At 44.8% G+C, this 21,606-nt stretch overlaps 1 pseudogene; it reads right to left on the bottom strand.

The window, feature by feature from the left end:
• Positions 1–403: 403 nt before the first annotated feature.
• LOC136642698 (5S ribosomal RNA) lies at positions 404–520 on the bottom strand (annotated as a pseudogene).
• Positions 521–21,606: the final 21,086 nt, after the last annotated feature.

Below are 21,606 nucleotides of genomic sequence, written 5' to 3'. Positions count from 1 at the left end.
CTCCACAATCATTTCTGGTCTTCACCACTCAGAAAAGTTTGGTGTCATCTGCAAACTTGGCCACCTTACTGCTCAACCCTGTCTCTAGGTCATTTATGAACAGGTTGAAAAGTACAGGTCCCAGGACAGATCCTTGGGGCACTCCACTTTCTACCTCTCTCCATTGTGAAAATTGCCCATTGACACCCACTCTCTGCTTCCTGGACCTCAACCAGTTCCTAATCCGGAAGAGGACCTGCCCTCTAATTCCCTGAATGTAGAGTTTTCTCAGCAGCCTTTGGTGAGGAACCTTGTCAAATGCCTTCTTGTCTTGCCTCCATGTCCCGGCCATCCCTCGAGTACTTTCCCACAGATTGTGAGGCTCTTTGGTTGGCAACCTTCAGTCTCAAAAGACTGTGGTATAAGCCTACAGCACCCAGTATTCCCAGGCGGTCTCCCATCCAAGTACTAACCAGGCCTGACCCTGCTTAGCTTCCGAGATCAGATGAGATTGGGCATGTGCAAGGTAACAGTTGCTGCCTTGTGAGGCTCTGCCTCAGTGCAATATGCTGCTCCTGGATCACTTGCCTCTTCCCCCATTGCTTTTGAAATCTTGTTAACACGCCAGCTAGTGGTGAGGGACCTTTAGTCCTGGGAAGCCTGCCTCATTCAGTGAGATGTAGAAACCTGAGCACATTTAATTCTGCTGCCAGAATTTAACTTTCTCCTCCTATGGAATTGGAACGATAACATAATGTCCCGTTGGTAATGGAATAATGCTTGTCCTATGTGCTCTTGTGATCTTGCCTCATTTTCTGATATAGGGATACACTTTGTTTCATTGCTGCTGGGGCACAAGGCTGACAGATACAAGCAGTCCTGCAGCCGGTGCAGCACAAGCATCATTAAAAGGCAGGTGGAACCTGCTGGGTTATTTTTCTTTTCCGTAAGACCTTCATTTAAAACGAAGAGTTATGAAAGTCAAAGCAGAGGGATCAAAATAAAAACCAAAGTGCCTGGATGTGTGTCTCTCCCTCCTTTGATCAACAAACCATGTTAAAAATAAGTGGTGCGCCATCTATAAAATAAATATATCTCAGTGCATTTTCAAGGTGTTATTGGAAGCACTTACAATAACTCTGTTCTATGGCTTATTCATGCAGTTTATGCAGTAGCACCTGAACTTTACACATCACTCACTTCTTTGATGATAATGCAGCTTTCCCCTCACTTTACAGGCAGGCATGCTCTTTTACTGTTGTGTTGATTCTAGGCATTTGTTTTCAAGAGTGTGTTGAGAGAAAATGTTCAAAATATGGGGGCCATGAACAATCGCAAGGGAACACTGACAATCCCACACAAAGGTGGAGCATGCCTGAAATCATGTGGAGCATCGTATGTCAGCAACTGTCCACATTCGTGGGTCTGTCTCTGTGTTTTCAGTGGTTGTGTTGTCAGAGGAAGCGCTCAGACTTGTCAACATTCCATTGTGATGGTCTCCACCTTTTTGACATTAAGTGCCATGTAATATGCAAGCAGCCTGACAGTAAACATGCTTACTTAGAAGTAAGCTCCATTAATTTCAGGTAGGATTTACTTGCTGGCAATTGTGCTTAGGACTGCAACTGCTGTTGGCATCCTTCAGTCTCGAAAGACTATGGTGTCACGCTCTGAATGGTGGTTCTGGAACAGAGTGTCCTCTCCAGTGTGCGAAGCCTGGGTAAAGTAGGTATGGAGGATAGGCTGTTACCCATGCAGCAAATCCCCCTTCTCCACGTCGCTGAAATGGTCCAATGGAAAGGCAGAGGCCAATACGGTTGGTTCCAGCGGCGTCGCAGGAGTTGCCAGAACGTGACTGTGTTCAGCCATGAACTGCCTCAGGGACTCCGGCTCCGGATTTTGCCTCGAGGTAGACTCCTGAAGCCTTTTCCACAACTGGATGTAGCCACAAGGCAGTGGAGGTTTGGGATCAGAGTTTTCTTTCTCTCAGATGAGCTGTCTTCCCAGGCTGATGAGTCCCATCTACCCGGTGGCTGTTTAGTCACCTCTTACGACAAGTACAGCCAAATTGAGGGCCTATTCTTATCCCCCAGCCCTCAGGGGTAAACTATACCCCTCAGGACTGCAACTATAGTCATTTAAAAACACACACACACATACCACAGCATTTATATTTAAATAGCAGTAACATCAATTCAGATCATACAGAAAGCTGGAAGGCCAAAGCCGACATCAAATGAAGTACATTCAGGTCAAGGATGGCTTTTAGCAATGATTCCCAAACTGTAAGCTGTGGCTCCCCGGCAGCCACAGAAACCAGCCAGGGGAGCTGCAAAACCTTGCAAAAAACCGGCCACCCTATAGAATGTATAGGATTGTAACCCCTAATGGGGAGTCATAGCCAATGGCCCAGTGGGTCAAGGAAACCACCAGTTGAAAAGGTTTGAGAACCACTGACTTTGAGAGTAGTCTGGAACAGCGGCATCACTAGGGTTCACGTGCAGGAAGCCAGTGCATCACCCCATGCAGTGGGCGGGGCAACACCCAAAGTGGTGGGCATGGTGATCTACCATCGCCTCGCCCCACCCCCACTGGTTTTTTGGCTGTACCGTTTGATAGAATAAATATATTTCAATGCAGTTTGTTTCATTGCATTCTGCATATAAAGGGTGACCCAAAAGTAGGTGGACAGTAGGTAGAATAAATGTATTATAAGAATAATACCATCATGTGTGTGTGTGTATATATATATATATAACATGATGGTATTATTCTTACAAACTGTGATTTTAGTGATTTTGGTCATTAGTGATATCACACACACACACCCCCAGGGTGTCAACTTACTAACACCTTATTGCAGCTGTTTTCAAATATTTAGCACCGGGATTCACTTTTTAGAATGACAATCTGTCCAAAACCCACCAGAAGTGACATCATGGCCAGAAGTGACATCATCAAGCAAATTAAAATAAATAATTATAATTAAATTAAAGGAAAACAAATAATTAAATAAGGGAAAGCCAGCCCTGTTCCACCAAGTGCATCTTCTCTGTAGTCTGCCTGCAATAACCCCCCCCCCCCCGCAAAAGAATCAGTAAGATTTTCAGCCCTACCCAGTTCAATTTAAGCACTTATATTTCAGGCACATCACTATCAGGACCCCCCTGGCTTTACAAGTCTAAAATAGAAAACAATTCACCTTATCCTGGCAAGCCTCTGTTTCATTCTTTCTATGGGGGGGCCTGCCTTCTGGAGCATTTGTTGAGCTCCAGTTCCATCAAATCAGGACCATTCTGGTGGTCTGCCCAAGAGCAAAGGCACGTTTGCTTACTCATGAGTAAACACGATCATGTGGTTTAGTTTTGCTTTCCATACATTCACCAGCTTAGAGGGAGGGACCCCCTTCTTGGGTGTTTTTGGGGGGTTACATTCATTGGATCAGGACCATCCCGATGTTGTTGGATTTCTCTCAGCCTGCCCTTTCCGATGGTCTAAAGCACGTTTGCCTACTCATGAGTAAATGTGTGATACGGCTCGGTTTCACTTTCCATCGGACTCCATGCATTTTTTGTTTTCTAGTTTTTTGCCAATAATTTTTAAGAGAAAGGAGATATTTCACTCTGATTTTTTTTCATTGCATTCATTTGTAAATTCCGCATCCAATGGTATATAACATGATGATATTATTCCTAACCACCGCAATTTAACGAGTCACCCCCCCAGTCCACGTCACCCTGTGTGGCCAGTACCACCCACACCTCCCTATTGACGCCACTGGTCTGGAAACGCCCACTGTACCTGTGAAGTCTGCACTCACGCAGGGGTTTTGAAACCTTACAATTGATTCATTGTTTAGTGGACAATGAAATAACCTGGAAAGAAGGTAAGATGAGTTACAGGGTTTTGCACAGCAATTTCTCTCCTTACTCTTTGTGGACCTGGTTGCCCATGGGGGTAAGTGGGTTGCACAGAATAGGGCTGTAACTTCATGCACACTTACCTGAGAGTAAGCCCTATAGGTTTCCACTCGAGATAGGCTGAATGAGTGAATGCACCAATTAACAAACCTTGCTGACATGCTAACATTGCTGACATAACAATGACATGCTGACATTGCTAAGAAAACACTGTACCCAGTATAGGAGTAATGGTCAAGTCAGACTGAAAACCTTAGTCTCAGGGTACTGGAGATAACTCGAAACTGCCATCAATAAAAATCATGAATTCTTGGTACTCTCCAGAAAGGAACTTGCACAGAGGGTGTAGAGGTTTCAGATGCATCTGCATTTTGACCTTATCAGCACCATGCACATTTCTCTTTGGACTTTAAGAGACATACTTAGCGGAAACATCTTTTTCCAAGATGTTCTTGTGACATCTGAATCACAAATCACACAGCTGCCCCATTTAACAGTGGTGTCTGTTGTCTTAGGGGTCATGATATCTTTTGTCATTCTAGGATATGCAGTTTGGAGCAACTTGCTTGCCTAAATAATGCACGTTTCAATGTTCAACTCCAGCTGAGCCCTTTAATCCCTCCTGTCCTTGACTAGGCTCTTCCCCTACTCCAAGCTGAGCAGCCAAGAGCTGAAAAGGGCATCCCTTAGGGCTGGAGCCTACCATCAGCAACTGCCTGGTGTACTATCTGACTTGGTGAACAAGACTTGAAAAGTGACATAGGAAGCCTAATCCTTCCAGGGAGGGGGTTGGTGTCCAGAGCAGGGAGCCCTGTTTCTAGAGATCTCAGTTTAGGAGTATCTTGTCAGTTTCAGTCTTGGAACTTGACTCCAGTGCCTCCATCAGTGGTGTTGTTTCCTCCTAGCCTGTGTCCAAAACTAATTTTTCCATGAGAATGACTGAAGAGGTTGCCTCAGTTGACAGACTGCTCACCTCTCTAAGCCCATTTTTACTCTCTTCCATCTCCTCATTCCACTCTCCAAGTTTGAAAGGAAAGAGGGACATGGAGCAGAAGAGGATTAACAGAGAAGTAGAGAGTGCTGGGCTAGAGCACAGAACATTCTGGCTCACCACTCCTACCCTCCCTTTTCTGCTCTATTCCCCTTTTCCTTTTCAAATCAGGGAATGAAAGCAGGACCAGCCGCAGCTCCAGCAGGCATGCTGCCCAGATAAGGGGGTGACATTTGGTGCACTGTCTCAGGTGCCAGGAAATCTTCATCCAGCCTTTTCTGTGTCCAAGTATTGGCTACTGCTTGAGAGCTGACAAGAGATTCATGTCTGTAACAGGTTGCTGGACTTAATGGATCTTGGTCAGATTCTGCAAGACAATTATAGTCTTTACAATATATTGAACATTACATTTTTGCTCATGGAGATTTCAGTATGACTCCTTCTAAAGCTCATTTCCTATATTTTTTTTTTGTACTTGTCAAGTCTCTTCTGTTCTTTCTGCTTTGTTTTAAAACCCTGCAGGTCTTCTATTGTTGAATTTTTTAAAACTCCCTAGTTTTCCTTCTGATTTGCATTTTTTGGTTTCAGCATTTCTTCTGACTGGTAGAGACTTTTCAAGATCTAACCTCTAGCATATTTTCTTATCCATTGAATTAAAACCTCCTAAGTACATTATGTTGTATTGATGGTCAGGCAATTTCATTTCTGCTCTGCTCAGACTCTGATTATCTCCCTGATGTCATGTTGCCTTCTAGGAGATCAGATTATTCCTGTAAAATGGACATTTTCCAACAAAGAGTTGGGTACACTTAAGTTCATTGATTTCAATTGGCTTAAAAATGCTTAAGTTTGCATTAGAGTCAACATCTTCCCTCTCCCTCTTTCTCTCTCTCTTCCCATGTTCAAGTTACTTTCGGTGTAGTAAACGGCAATGGATTTGCAATAATACAAATGGAAAATGATTTATTAAGCCACACACCATTTTCAACATGAAGAATTTATCTTAAAAAAATGTCCATCATCACAGTACTGTAGTAACCCAGCTGTGGGGAAATCTATTGCAGAGTAAAATGATAGCTTATATTCATACATTTTTCTGTCACTCTAGAATGGATTCAGGAGAGCTGCAAATATTAAGAGGCAGATTCATCAACTATTTTATGTTTTTATCAGTTGTTAACTCTGTTGTTGAATCTCATTATTCATTTCATTCATTTTCCATATTTTTTATACCGCCATTGCTCCAAAGAGCTCAGGGGGGTGTACACAACGGCTCTCCTCCGTTTATCCTCACAACAACCCTGTGAGGTAGGTGAGGCTGAGAGAAAGTGACTGGCCCAAGGTCACCTAGGAAGCTTCGTGGCTGAGGGGGGATTTGAACTTGGATCTTCCAAGTCCACCTCCCAAACCACTACACCACCCTGGCCAGATATAGTATAATTGGAAGCTATGGCCATCCTTCAATGGTTGATATGGACCAAGGTCAAATAGCTCTTTGGACCAAAGGATTTTCCTTGTCCCTCTGTCTTTATTCAGGACTTTTTGTCCATTATGTTCAAGGTGTGGGAACAAAGCAATGCTGCTCTTCACCCATCATGCAAAATAACCATGGTAGCCTGAATACCACATGGCAGAAGCTCATGCTGCAACTCCTCACCATGCCATGCCATGCCATGCCAAAGTTGCCCCAGCTTCCAGGACAGGTTAAGCTGCACCATGAGCTCCTTCCATATGACCAGGGGCTTCTCACCCTAATTTATTTAATTAGCTCCTATAACACAAACAATATGGGAAAAGGTCGCTTCAGATAACATAGGAAGCTAACTTTATTAGATTTGCATCCCCCCCCCCAACACACACACATTTACACTCATTGAGAGCAGGAGTGGTGGTGTTGGGTTGGCCAGGCTAGATGGTGGCCAAGGTTCATGGCCATCAGAATGCCCACCCAGGCAGGCCAACTGTTGAATCTCCCTTCAGAAATAGTGATTGGCTGCAGTGATGTGAATCAGCTGAGAGGGCACTAGGGAATTGGTGTCCTGGACAATTGTGTCCTGTTCAAATGTGTCCCAGTCACTGGCATCCCTGGACATTCACATCTGTTTTTGTTTTGTTTGTTTTGCACCCCAGTTATTTGCATCCCTCTATAACTGGGCAACCAACTCTTTGTTATATATCGTAAACCTCTTATCTTAACCATAACCCTGCCTTTGGATTTTGAAATTAAAAAGTACCGTATTTTTCGCTCCATAAGACGCACCTGACCATAAGACGCACCTAGTTTTTAGAGGAGAAAAACAAGGAAAAAAATATTCTGAACCAAATAGTGTAATAAAATATTTAATAAACTATAACAGAATAACATGTGAACCATGTAAAGTGAACAGCAGTCAACAGTGGCATTAAGAACCATTATCACTGTCATTAACAAATGGAGAGACTTAAAGGTTTGAGCACTCTAGTTTTTTGGAAACACCAAGAACTCATCATCGCTAGAGTCAGAATTTATGAAGCTCACAAAAGCAGGTGCACACAAATAGGGGATCACATTATCTTTCTGCTACAATGATGTTCTGCCAAATTCCAATCCACTGGGCCTCGTGCCCGCTTAAGGCTGATCAGTCCCCCTTGTGCAACTCACCAGTGCAGCAAGCAAAAATGAGTCCAGTTCCAGTCCACAGATGCCAAGTAAATCAGTCCCATCATTCAGAGTTACCAAATCAGAGTCCAGAGACAATAAGCCAAATTACAGTCCAAGGTCAGGTTCCAGGTAGGTCAGTTAAATCCATCAGGGTATCCAAGTCCAGTCACAATCCACAGTCAGATTCCAAATTCAATAAACCCAGTCAGTCTCCTCCCCTACCTCCAACCTGCACTCCTTCAAAACCCACAAACCCTTTCTGCCTCTGGTACTCCTTATATCCCTGAGGGCCCTATTGCCTTCCAGTGGCTGCAGCTGTGCAGCACTCTCTGCTGGATGCCCAGGCCTTACCCTTAAAGGGGCCACTGCTGACACCACATCTACCTCCTCACCAGATCTTCCTGGATTCCAATATAAAGGGGGGGGGAGCAGATCTCTATACAGACCAGTGCAAAAACAGGGGAAAGGTGTGGGGGAGGTAAGATCTTTGTATAGGCATCACAGCAAGACCAGTGCAAAACCCCTTGCACACAGAACCAACAGATGGAAGTGGGGGGGGGGTGCAGATCTCCATACATAGCAGGGCAAAAGCAGGGGGAAAGCGTGGGGGAGGTAAGATCTCTGTATAGGCATCACAGCAAGACCATTGCAAAACCCCTTGCACACAGAACCAACAGATGGAAGTGGGGGGGGGGCGCAGATCTCCATACATAGCAGTGCAAAAGCAGGGGAAAAGTGTGGGGCAGGTAAGATCTCTGTATAGGCATCACAGCAAGACCATTGCAAAACCCCTTGCACACAGAACCAACAGATGGAAGTGGGGGGGGGGCGCAGATCTCCATACATAGCAGTGCAAAAGCAGGGGAAAAGTGTGGGGCAGGTAAGATCTCTGTATAGGCATCACAGCAAGACCATTGCAAAACCCCTTGCACACAGAACCAACTGATGGAAGTGGGGGGGGGTGCAGATCTCCATACATACCAGTGCAAAAGCAGGGGAAAAGTAAGTCCGCCCCAGTAGAGCCAATGGGGCTCACTCCCAGGGATGAGTGGACAGGAGAGAAAGCCCTCCGTGGACAGGAGAAAAGCCTGCCAGCGCCTCCTCTCCCAGGGAGGAGCCCGTCTCAGTCCCTGGGCTCCCTGGGCTCACTCCCTAGGCTCGCTCCCTGGGCTCACAAGCCTGCCAGGGGCTCACTCCTAGGGATGCGTGGACAGGAGAGAAGCCCGCGATTGACTCATTTCGCCTGGAGATGGACTGGTAGCTCGAGGATCGACATAATGAGCACCCCTGCTCTAGGGGCTTGCTCAGCAAGACTGCCACCCCACCCCCGCTTTCCTGGGAGTGAGCCCCAGTGACTCTGAGACTTACTTCTGAGTAGACACGTGGGCTTTCTCAGCGAGCCTGCCATCCCCCCCCTTTCCTGGGAGTGAGCCCCAGTGACTCTGAGACTTACTTCTGAGTAGACACGCGGGCTTGCTCAGCAAGACTGCCACCCCACCCACGCTTTCCTGGGAAGCGGAGCCAGAGCGGGCAGGGGGCGTGGCCAGGGGCGGAGTTTTTTTTTTTTTTTTCCAGTATTCGCTCCATAAGACGCACACACTTTTCCCCCCACTTTTTTTTGGGGGGGGGGGGAAAGTGTGTCTTATAGAGCGAAAAATACGGTACATCTAATATAAATATACATACATTGGGACAAAAATATCTAGGACTCAAAAAGAATGGATGCAAATGTCCAATACCGGGATGCATTGGACCAGGACTCCATACTCCAAGAGCGCCCATGGATTATGGATTCTCTGGATTATCCCAGTACATTTTCCTGCTTCAGATAATTTGACATCTAAAAGGCAAAAATAATCAATTACTTCCATGACACAACTGCGTATTTGCTATTAAAACCAAGGGAGCCATTCGGTAATATTTCAGTGTAAATAAACTTTTTTTTAATAAAATGAAGGCAAAAGAAGCAACTCAAGGAGCCATTAAAAAAAAATCAGAACCAACCTGTTACACAGAGACAGTCTAATGGGCGCCTCTGGAAATTAAATGAAGAAAGATTTGCTTCGAGCTTTATGCATCGTAGATACGCTTAGTTGGGAATGAATTGTTTATTGGCAGTTTAAAACATTTACTAGCAAGGAAGATTTGAAATTGAATTGCCGAGGGAAGCTTGACTTTTTTTTATGTCACCATAGTACTTGGAATTGGAAGTGTCATCCTATTCTCTTCCCTGGCTGATTTTTGCCATTGCTCATGTATAAAAAGTTCTGACATAATTTCCTGATGGGAAGTAATGCAGAAAATGCTCTCCTTTAGATATATAGAGATGACTTTTCCTGCATAGAAAATGAATTTAAATGTTCCAGCAAATGACCTCCAGTGGTATCATTCATGGACTGTGAAGGACAGATTTCACCTACGATCAGTTTTTATATGCATCACAGTGTGAAAATGTGTACACAGGACACTTGACTGAACACATGTGTATGTTGAAGAATCTTTTTATGTTTTTTTTTAAAAAGCAAATTTAAAAGCTTGTTTATTCTTGGCTAAAACTGTTTCTAAATTATTCATTTTTGTCTGACATGAGACTCATTAGCATGGAGTTTTGGAATAGAATGTAAAGGTGAGAGATTGCTACATTTTATGCAGCTTTAACTGTTTATGTTCTGCAACAGAGAATAGGTGATGGTCTTAAGTCATGCATGGACATAATGTGTCAGTAAACAATTTTTAACTATTTGTTTACTTGCTGTAATTTTAACCCACTTCTCAGCCAAGACTGACCCCAAAAGAAGTGGATAATTAAAACATAGAATGTGACAATATAATTAGGGATATATTGGGGGGGGGGCTGAGAGGCACCCCACCATCACTGTTGCTGCCACTTTCTCCTCCTTGCCTGTCTGGCTGGTTAGGGAAACAACCAGGTGAGCAAGGAGAGGGAAGTGGGATGGGGCATGGTGATTCAGAGCTTCCCTCTCTGCTAACCTTCAGTCTGCAACCATCTCTCTCATTCCCTTGCTGGTCTTGTTTGAAACTAACAGGATGGGTTGATCATGCTGAAAGTGCCCCCAGAATGTTTTGCTGATCCTGTGTGTTTCAACAGGACTGGACGGGGCATGAGGGAAGAGATAGTGATGGATTTAATATAGGAAGGTGGGGGCTCCACCTCCTTCTCCTTTTTACTCACCTGGCCTTCTTTCTGGGTGGGGTTGAAGGAGAAGGAGGTGAACTCCAAGTAGGATTGCTCATGAAAGCAAAGAAATAAACCAGGATCCTTGTGCTACTTTTTCTTGCAGTTCTGCAATTACTAGCAGCAGCTGTGGGGGGGTGGGGGGAGACTGCTTGGCTAGCCCAAAGAGACCCGCATGCTTCCATGTGAACTCAGTGCATAACCTAAAACACACTTCAGAATCCCTCATGCACCCTTGTGCATGCACTTAGCTACAGATAAGTGATATAACAAAGGAAGTCCCTGAAGACATAAAGCTTTACCAATCCTGTCTTTACTAGTGCTGTCAATGTATAGCTTAGAGACTAGAGCAGGAGTCTCCAAACTTTTCAGTATGAGGGCCACATTGTATATTTTTACACATTTTTTGTGAATCCCTCAAAATCAATTTTATAAATGAATGAATCAAATTTTTAATGAATGAATAAGTTTTACTTGGGGTATTTTTTTTTTTGTAATCAGCATGATGATTCAAAACAAAAGAGAAATGTGATAATTACAGAGAAGTAATACTGTACCTAAACAGAGAAATGATATATAATGAATAAGTTTGTCAAATGTTAGCAAAGAAAGTTACCAATAAAAAAATATTTTAAATTGCTGTGGGCTGGATAAAATCCTGTGGGAGAGGGCAGATGTGGCCTCTGGGTCATAGTTTGAAGACCCCTGGACAGCATATGAAATCTAAAACATATCGCCCCTGTGAGTTCCGTCTTTACAGACAGAAATATGTGTGGATGTAACCGCACATTTCCTTGGGTGCCATGTGATGTCCTCCTCAATTGGGGAACAGTCACAGCTGCCCAGCATCCCACAAGGAAGTGCGACAGGACATCTGGCGGGCAGACATCACTGCATAGAGAATCCCTGTCACCCAATCAAGGGGGACTTCACGTGGCACCTGAGTGGAACTGAAAGGTCCGCTCACTCTGTGGATGGATCCACGTGAATGCCAGATATGGCCCCTGGGCCACGGTTTGTGCAGCTCTGCATTAGATGAAAGAGCAGGGAAAAGCATAACCCTGATTTTTACAACCAGTGCATGTTAACCCAGTTTTACCTGACAGATTAATCACTTGGGGTCACCAGAGCTCCTTGAGTTTCCTACTCTTTGAAGTCAGGTGGGTTTCATAATCCAATGAGCTGGCTTAAAACCAAGATCTTGGTTTACTGGTCAATTGGGAAAGGGAAAGGTCAAACAAGAGGCAACAAGAGGTTTAAAATTATCATACAGGAGCCTCTGAGGTGATTGAAATGTCCAAAAACAGGAGAAAAAATAGGGAAAAACCACCATACATCCATTAATTGAACAGAGAAGTTCCAAGCAAAAGCAGCCTTGTGTTGTACTTGATTTGCAATTAATTCGAAAGCTTCCGTTCCTGTGGGCACTATATGAACTTGGTTGTGGAAAAATGCTATGGAACTCATCAGCACAATGCAAAACTTGTTACTTCAGATTATGAATTACAGAATTAACATTCTGTTGTGCAATAGAATTCTCACTGCATGACGCATTGGAGGAAAAGGGAAAACAAATTTCTTCCAAGGCTTCTAAAGTATTGTGCAGCTGAAATGATTGTGTTGGACCCCCTGCCTATTTCCATCAGAGCCAGAGCTGCATTCCCTAAGTGCACAAACCTTTGCTATTAAATGCCTTCATGGAAATATTTTCCCCATAATAGTAATCCAATGCCAGCAAAGAAAGGAAACTGCTTCCAGGATGGGGTGTGATGGAGTAATCGGTTTCAATCCTTCTATCAGCTCCAGCTAAATAACAAAAAAAATATTTAATACTTTTTGTCACTTAACTTTTTTAAATAAAATCTCATGTTTGTAATATGCTTATCTGAACTGCTAGAAAATATTCTACAAGTCTCTTTGTTTACTTCCCAGCAACCCCTGTTCTACTAAAAGCGGAGACAATAGGTTGATTTCTAGTGTCATCAATACTTATTACAAAGCAAGGTCTGTGAGGTTTTAAAAACAGAATAGTTGAAACAGGAGATGCAGCCTTAGGGCCCAATCCTATCCAATTTTCCAGTCCTGGTGCAGTTGTGCCAGTGGCTTGTGTGCTGCATCCTTCTGTGCAGGGTCAGTCACTTGGGCCTCCTCAAGATATGGAAACATATGTTCCCTTCCCATGGGGCTGCATTTTGGCTACACCAGAGCTGAAAAGTTGGATAGGATTGGGTCCTTAGCTAGCAGGGTGGGTGTTCAGCATGTGTCGTCTCGCAAGTCCCCACCCCTCAACAGGGACTGAGCCATTCACCATCTACTGCAAGCAGAGCAGAATTCTGTACTCTGAAACTATAGTTGGTAAAGAATTTTGCCTATGTGGACTTGTTTTTTGGAGTGTTGAACAGAAAAGTAGCATTGACTAGAACAGCACTGGATGGGGCACTGTTGGCAAGGGTTGAACTTCTCTTGTGCCTGTCGATCACCCCCAGCTGGCAAATGCTTGGCCAAGAACTTAATACATTCTTTCTCTGTGTGGAGATCAATATACCATGCAAGGAAGGGAAGCATATGTTCAGGTCCATGTTTTGATGAACAGAATACTCTGAGCTATAAGGGGCAAATGCAATTTGTAGCCAAAGTGAGAGAGTTATTACATTTTTATTTATTTGTTTGTTTATACAATATATATATATATATATATATATATATATATATATATATATATATATATATATATATATTCCAGCAGTTGTGTAGCTACGAGGGGGGGGTGGCGTGATAAGTACTGCAGGCAGCACAACATGCCGTGTAAGTGCCCCCTTCCCATGTGGGATACAGTGACAGTCATTTCAGCACTGCTGCATTGCATTTAAGATTGGGCTGCCCGGGAATTAATTTTGTTTTGTTTGCTCTTTCCGCTCCAAGCCAACCTGCAAACTTCACAGGTGTAGTGGAAGCCTTGGGGTTGTGTGTGCTTTTCTCTTAAATAGCTACCTGGTTCCCCCTGCTAAACATTACTAGTTACTGGATCCAAGTTTGTCTGACTCTCTCTTTGTGGCCAACCAGCTTAGTCCAGGCACTTTCCACCCACCTGCTTGTTATACAGTATTTTTCTCCCACCTGTCTTTAATTCCTTTTTCTTTTGAGCCTTAATAAACTGGTTATATGTTGACTTCTTGCCTGCCTAGGCCATATTAACTGATTATCTAGAAGGCTGTCCCACTTCTAGAATTGCTCATGTCTACTACTGCAATTTGATTTTATGCAAGGATAACTAGTTTCTGTTCTCATCTAGGAGGGGGGGGCTCTCTCTGCCTGACTTCCCTAGCCCATGGTCATGGTACCTACTAGTTCCTCCCCTTCAGCTGCAGACTCCGTAAATCAGTGAAGGAGAGAGCAGGAAGGGTGCACTGAGCATCATCTACTAAGTGCTACTTCCCTTGGTCAGTCTCTGGCTTCCCTAACAGCTTGTTTCTTCTCATCCACCAGTTCACATCCTCTAAACAATATGCAACACTCCTTTACAGTTCTTCTGTCCCTCCCCATGTTGGGATCAACATCATTAATTTACAGCTTTCCTGGTTCCTGTGTTACTCAGAACCACTCGGTGGCTGTACGCGGCCTCCTCAGGAACTCTGGAGTATTTTGAAGCCTCCAGAGGGCTTTTAAACCACTTCTGGATTTTGATGAAAACTGGAAGTGATCTTTAAAGGCCCTCTGGAAGCCATAGAAGGCCTTCTGAGAGTCGGAGAAGTGGCGCACAGCCTCCCCAGCCCTCAGAAGGCCTCCAGAAGGTGATTGAAGGAGGTGCATGGGCTGTGAATGGCAGTTGGGTGGTGGTGGGGCATTTGCCCCCCTTTTACCCTCCCAGGTACGCCTGTGTTCCTTCCTTTCCCATTTACCTCCTTCCAACAAGCCCTTAGTTATACTTCTGCATGACAAATGTAGGGTACAAATATCTCATTTGCCTAATGGATTCAGTTGCACCTGAGAGCCAGAAGATGACCTGAAGTACAGTGGACTATAACAGTTCTTAACTACAGATGACCCTTTGCCACATGACAGCAAAATAACTACCTGGAACATGAAATTGCTGCACTGATCTCCCCACATACATCTACATACTGGGCAAACAATGGAGACTTTTTAGTTAGACCTGCATGGTGATGGTCTAGCTATATAGGAGCCAAATGAAAATCTGGTTCACATGGCACTACGGAGAGTGCTGGTCATTTCACTATCATGTTGCCACTTACCTCTGTGCAGTAGAGAGGTAAATGGAATCTGATCCCTGGAGAAGTTGTTGAATGCTCCCCGTATCTCATCTATAGAACTGCAGCATTATGGTTGTACCTTATTCTACACCTCATTTTAGGTATCAGATGGGGAATAATCATAATCCATGAATACTTGGTCTGTCTGTCCGCCTGCCTGCCTGCCTTTCTTTCTCCCATGCATTCCAAGTAGGCATTGAACAAAATATTCCTGGTGCTCTGTATGATTAGAATTATTGATAACTGAGACATCTAACTGCTGGAGGAACTTCTTATCGGAATAAATCACTTCTTTCAGCAGTCTTCCGAATTAGCATTTGATAGGTGAATAAATCAAACCGAACTGCTTTCTAATGCTGGGCCAGGACATTTAAATAGAAAGAGATGCCAAATGCATTCTGTATATGACCATTTGTTTTCTTTAAAAAAAGGGGGTCTTAACTCTGCACAGCTTCCTGTTTTGCAGCTGCAGGGAAGCAGCAGATGATACAAATTACTGTACGTTGCAAGATGACTTATGGGGGAACTTTAGGCAAACTCAAAAACAAGCAGGGGAGGACTAGAAAGTAAAAGCCGAAAGTGGCATGAGTTCTTTTTCTCCTGCTTTCCTTTCCTGCTGCTTTACTTTCATGATGGTGCACTTTATTGTCATGGTACCTTTTACGAGTATATACCTTTCTTTCCTCTCGCTCAGCTGCCAGTGGTGTTTTTTTTTAAGTAACAAATGACTTTAATATATATCTTTTTTCTCAGAAGTGCAAAACTGGGCAACATTTTAAAGATGTAAAGGTGCTTTTGCCGAGATGAGGACAAAAGAGGAAATAGCATTATTTATTTATTTATTTATTTATATTCCACTTTTGTCCCACACTGAAGGAGATTCAAGGCAGCAGGCAGCCCAATCCTAACCCTTTTAGGGCTGCCGAATACAGTGGCGCCAAAATGGCGACCGCTGTATCCTGTAGAGGAGGCCACCCGAGGTCTCCTTGGAGGAAGGGGATTTTCATTCCCTTCCCACGAGAAAAGTCCCAGGTGCCACAAGCCAGCTATTTTGCTGATGCAGATGAGGGAACCTCCAAGTTGGGCTTTTCAGCTTGACACACAGGATAAGATCCGGCAGATTCCCCCCACCCAGGCTGGTTCCTCCTCCCACCCAGGAATACCTCCCACCTTCTCAGAAACCCCACACAGGGTTACTCAGAAGTACATCCCATTGTGTGCAATAGTATTTACTCCCAAGTAAGCCTGCACAGGATTGAAATCTGCTGGCCCAATCCTAATCATACCTTCTGCCAGCACAGCAGCTGCTGCACCAGCCTAAGGTGTTGCAAACATGCCATTTGCAAACGTTTGCGACATCCTGGGAATGAGCAGTGCCAGGGGGAAGGCCTGTGATGTCCTACCAGTGTTGAATCCAGGAGCAGCACCCAAAGGAGCAGGTAAGCACCCACCAGGTGCCACAGGGACAAGGGAGGACAGAATGGGGTGGGGAGGGGGTTAACAAGGCGGGGGAGGGAAGCAAAGGGGTGGTTCATGCCTTGAAGGGGACGGGATTGGCATTGGGTTTGAAAGCCCAACACAGGACTTCTTGGACGTGTACCAGCGATTTAGTTATACAGATTGGGGATCAACACAGGATAAAGGAACAAAGGTTCCCTTACCCAAAGGAGACATCCAACGGGCTCAGTCCCAGCACTGGATACGGCATGGGTCATGCTGTCCCACTGCCCCAGTGCTGGTTAGGATTGGGCTGCTTGTTATTCCTTCACACCTATGTGAGACATAAATTTTGCCCCAGTGAAATGCGCTCACTTCATATTCATATCGATTTAAAATCTTCCGTGATTGGAATGCTGTTTGGAGTCTGTTTTCATTTCTTGTTCACTCTGCCCTTTAGAAGGCTTTTACTTTTTCAGATACAAATCTGATTGTCAGCAGGTGAAAGTAATCTGTTGTTGTGATACAAGAAATTGCAATCCCTGAGTTTCAGCTCATCTTTCAGCTATTGCGTGAAAGGGCAACGCTGCCATCAGTTGTGTGTCAGTAAAATTTCAGTAATTCACCCCAGTCCAAAGGAGTACATGCAGATTACAATCACAAAGATTCCAATATTGAGGATCAACTGCTTGACTTGGTAAAGGAACGGGGGTGTGAATCCAATTTTACTGCTTCAGCTTCCAAAGAGTTGACTGATAAAATTTAAGCCTTTTTGAAAGAACTTCACCTGCCAAGTCCCAGCTGTTGCATGGGTTAGGGTAGCAATTTTCAACCATTGCGCTGTGGCGCATTGGTGCACCGCAAAAGGTCTGCCAGTGCGCCACAGGAGTTTGGGGCACAGAGGTTGAAAACTAATGAAAAAATTCTTCCAGGTTCTGCGGCTCTATTTTTAAGGCAATTGTCCGCAGTGAATTGTCTGTCCCTCTTCCTCTACTCATCTCTACAGACAGTTGCCCTAAAAAAACAGCAGAGTCTCTTGGAAGTTGGAAATGACATCACAAGAGGTGATGTCATCACAAGAGGTGATGTCATCACAAGAGGTGAAGACCAGTGTCACAAGATGAAAAATGTTGAAAATCACTGGGCTATTATTTTTAATTATTAACAGTATTTATATACCACTTTTCAACAGAAAGTTCACAAAGTGGTTTACAAAGAAAATCAAACAACTTACAGCTCCCTGTCCCAAAAGGGCTCACAATCTAAAGAGATGCAAAAGAACACCAGTAGACAGTCACTAGAAAAGATAGTGCTGGGGTGAGGAGGGCCAGTTACTCTCCCCCTGCTAAATAAAAGAAGAGCCCCCACTTAAAAAGTGCCTCTTAGTGCACAATCCTAACCCACTTTCCAGCACTGACATAGCTGTGCCAGTGGGGCATGTGCTGCATCCTGCAGTTGGGGGGCATTCACAGAGGCCTCCTCAAGGTAAGGCAATGTTTGTTTCTTTACCTCGAAGTTGCATTACCCTTATGTCAGTGCTGGAAAGTGGGTTAGGATTGTGCCCTTACCCAGTTAGCATGGGTTAGGGTAATACGTGTCCAGTTACAGGTCCATATATGCGGTTTTTCATTCCGCTACAGATATACATGCAAAAGCTTGCTTCTGGGCATAAAACATCCCTCTCAAGATTGCTCATTATACTGTTCACCACATTATTTACCCAGTGTGAAATTAGTCTGTGGATCTCTTTACCACAGAATGTGGAGATGGCATCTGGCCTAGATGCCTTTAAAAGGGGGTTGAACAGATTTCTGGAGGAAAATTCCATGATGTATATGTGCAACCTCCTGATTTTAGAAGTAGGCTACCTCAGAATGCCCAGTGCAAGGGAGGGCACCAGGATGCAGGTCTCTTATTGTCTTGTGTACTCCCTGGGGCATGTGGTGAGCCACTGTGAGATAAAGGAAGTTGGACAAGATGGGTCTTTGTCTTGATCCAGTGGGCTTTCCTTATTTTCTTAATTACATTAAAAAGGAACTTGATTATGGGAATCTCTTCACGTGTAGGCTCTTCACCAGCATAGAGAAGCATGCCTTTCATCTTTTTAATTGTTAAAAAAAGTTAGTAGAGCTGAACTGAAGGAAATTTCAGTCGTCAGCAGGATAACCCTGGAAACTTCATAGTACATTGTGCAGTATCAATGGACCATAAATAAAGCCAGAGGCATAATGCACAGCCCCAGCGCCTGGAGCAGTTACATCACATCGTCACATGACATTGTGAGGTCACTTCTGGGTTCTCCCCATAGGAGGGAGTGCTAGCTACAGCAGCTTCATACCTCTGTTCGTTCTTCTGTAGAGGCTTCCTTTTGAAGCAGAAGGAAAAGGGATGCAAAGCCACTAGCACCTCCTCTGAAACAAGGCAAGGCCTGAGGGGCAGTCATATGCCCTCCTTGGTGTAGCACCCGGGGTGGGTGCCCCTCAGGCTCCGCTCTAGTTATGCTTTTGAATGAAGTTTCCTCCTTGAGCCTTCAAAATTCATAAAGTATATTTCCCATTTGGATATTTTAGATCTCTAATTCAGCGTATTTCAGTGCATGCCAGATTGTATACCCTCTTTTAACAGCCTCCCTGCCCCCTTGGTCTCCTCCGTCCTGCACCAGCTATAGAGCTGGCATGGGTCCAAGGAGTCCCGCTGTCAATCATGAGGCTTACAGGGAGTTGAGAGAAAACATTTTCTCTTAATTCTCTCAATCCTCCTGATCGCCCCCCATCCCGAAAGATGCAGTGGTAACCTGCCCTCCTCAGTGGGGGAATGGGGTCCACTCCTTTCAGGAATTGGAGACATCCATGTTTACATGAGGTTGGAGGAGAGATCCATTCATAAAACCATAGTGTGGCATTCACAGTGAAGCCAGAGGAGGGAGATTAATAGTGGCAGCCCCCCCCCAGTTGCCCAATTGCTAGTGAAAAAAGAACTTTTCAGCTTGTTTAAGAGGTTGTGCAATGCACTTCCGCATGGAGTCGAGCAACATGCTGTACTGTCTTCCACTACTGCAGAAACTCCTCTGCAACAGAGGTAACTCTGTGTACCAGTTTTGCACAACATCTTTTTTGCAGGTGCAAGAGCATTTCTGCTAGTGCAGTGCCACTCCCAGTATTGTTAGATGCACAAAAATGTATGTTGCAATAGCGTTTGAGTTTCCTCAAATAGTTTCCTTGAGATAGTCCTTAAAATGAATGGCTGTACTGTACAGCTAGAAAGATTCAGTTGGAGTTTAATAGCTTTTTTGCACTTGGCAGTGAATCCAATAGGTGCCCTAATCATCCCAGTGGGAGGTTCCATTGCATAGCTCTATTCAGCAAGAACAATCACACATTCCATCATATTGTAAAGTGAAAAGTCACCTGGTCCAAGCAATCACAATACCATTAATCCACAATACAATTAAGCATTCAAATGCACCAGTGCACTGGAAGGTCAACTCTACTGAGGGCTGTGTCTTATTCTTGAACATATGCAAGTAGAATCTTCAGGTCAAATCAACTCAAATAGTGGTCATATTAGGTTATATTCACCATTTGAATAATAGCTGTTGAGTCAAAATTCAGATTCTCATTTTGGTGCCTTGTGGAGGTCAAGCACCAATTTCAAGGGTAAAATACCGACTCAGTATTCAGATTTGAGCCTGCAGATGTACCTTTGAATTAAAATATTAAACCTGGTCTCTATTTCAATGTATCACTGGGAAGATTTAATATGGGAATGTTTGGGGTGTGATGAATATTGCATGTTCCTGGGTGTAGAACTTGAAATCCTGTAATATATTATGTGATAAATCAATCCACTAATAACTTGGGTTTAATTTTATGTGAGAGTAATTCTGTTATAGTCAAATTCCACAGACTGGATTTAGCTTCAGCAACAGCAACTTGTTCAGCTAAACTGCAGACGGAATTAGGCTGCAGTCCTAATCACACTTTCCTGAGAGTAAGCCTCATTGAACAAAATAGGACTTACTTCTGAGTAGACCCGGTTAGGATTGTGCCCTTAGTCCCCTTGATCAGGCAAACTCAAGTGGTTTCTCCCTCATTAAGCAGTAACAAATCTGGATACTGCCACTGTACGGGGGTGCTATAGGAAAGGAATGGGACATGGGAAAGGGAGCTCCAGGACTTCTTCTACAGCAGGACTGGTGATATGATCAGTAGAAGCTCTCAGGCGCTGCTTTTGAAACACCAGGAAATCTATAGCCCGATTGCATGCTTCCCAGAGCCCAGGCTGCAGTGGCGTCAAAATGGTGACCGCTGCATCCAGTGGGGCTGGGAAACAGCACCAGGTCTTTTCAGGGTAAGGGAGCTTACACTCCCTTACCCCATGTGAAACTCAGGAGGCCTCAATGGATCTCCTCAGATCTCTGCCCACTATTGAGCTGGTGCAGAATCAAGGAGACCCATGTCGGATCTCCTGGGCCAGGAAGGGAGGTCAGGATACGGCAGCAGAGTCTGCCACTGTCTCCGTCCCCCTCCTGCCCCACTCCCACCCCTGCCCCATCTGAGAGGTGCTCTGCAAAGATACACCTTGCCAGAAGCAGCACTGCCGAACGGTGGCCTTCATGATAACTGGGCTCCCCCAGCATCTTGGCAGGTACTCCCTTTCTCACCCCTCTTGGTCTGCCCCCTCCCCTGTACAGTGCCTCACCTTCTGAGACCTCCTTCTGTCTCTCCTTCCCAGTGCTCAGCAGAAGCAGTGCTGCTGAAAGGGCATCACTGGGAGAGCCCAATTATCATGCAGGCTATCATTTTAGCAGTGACAACTCAGCATAAGCTGTGTTGCTGAAAGGATAGCCCACATGATAATTGGGTTCTCCCAGTGCACTGGTGTAGCTAGAGGGGGGCAGTGCACTACGTTTTGCAGGGAGCCTCCCTGCAGCATGCAAGTGTCTCCTCCCCCTCCGCTTGGGAGCCATTTGCCTGTTTCCCTCCCCCCCCACATGGCTCCCAAGGGAGGGGGAGGAGCCACTTACACGCTGCAGGGAGGATCCCTGCAAAACTTAGTGCGCCGCCCCTCCTCCTTGGCTGGACTTCTTTGCCTAGCTCCCAAGCCTGTGTCTTTGTGCGGTGGGCTACCAGCATTCTGCTTTGCTTGAGTGCTGTAGTGGCTCCTCTTAT

This window comes from Tiliqua scincoides, chromosome 2, assembly GCF_035046505.1.
Source record: "Tiliqua scincoides isolate rTilSci1 chromosome 2, rTilSci1.hap2, whole genome shotgun sequence".
Taxonomy (NCBI): Eukaryota; Metazoa; Chordata; class Lepidosauria; order Squamata; family Scincidae; genus Tiliqua; species Tiliqua scincoides.
The sequence above is the reverse complement of the archived record's forward strand: the minus strand, read 5'-3'. Positions and strand labels throughout refer to the sequence as shown.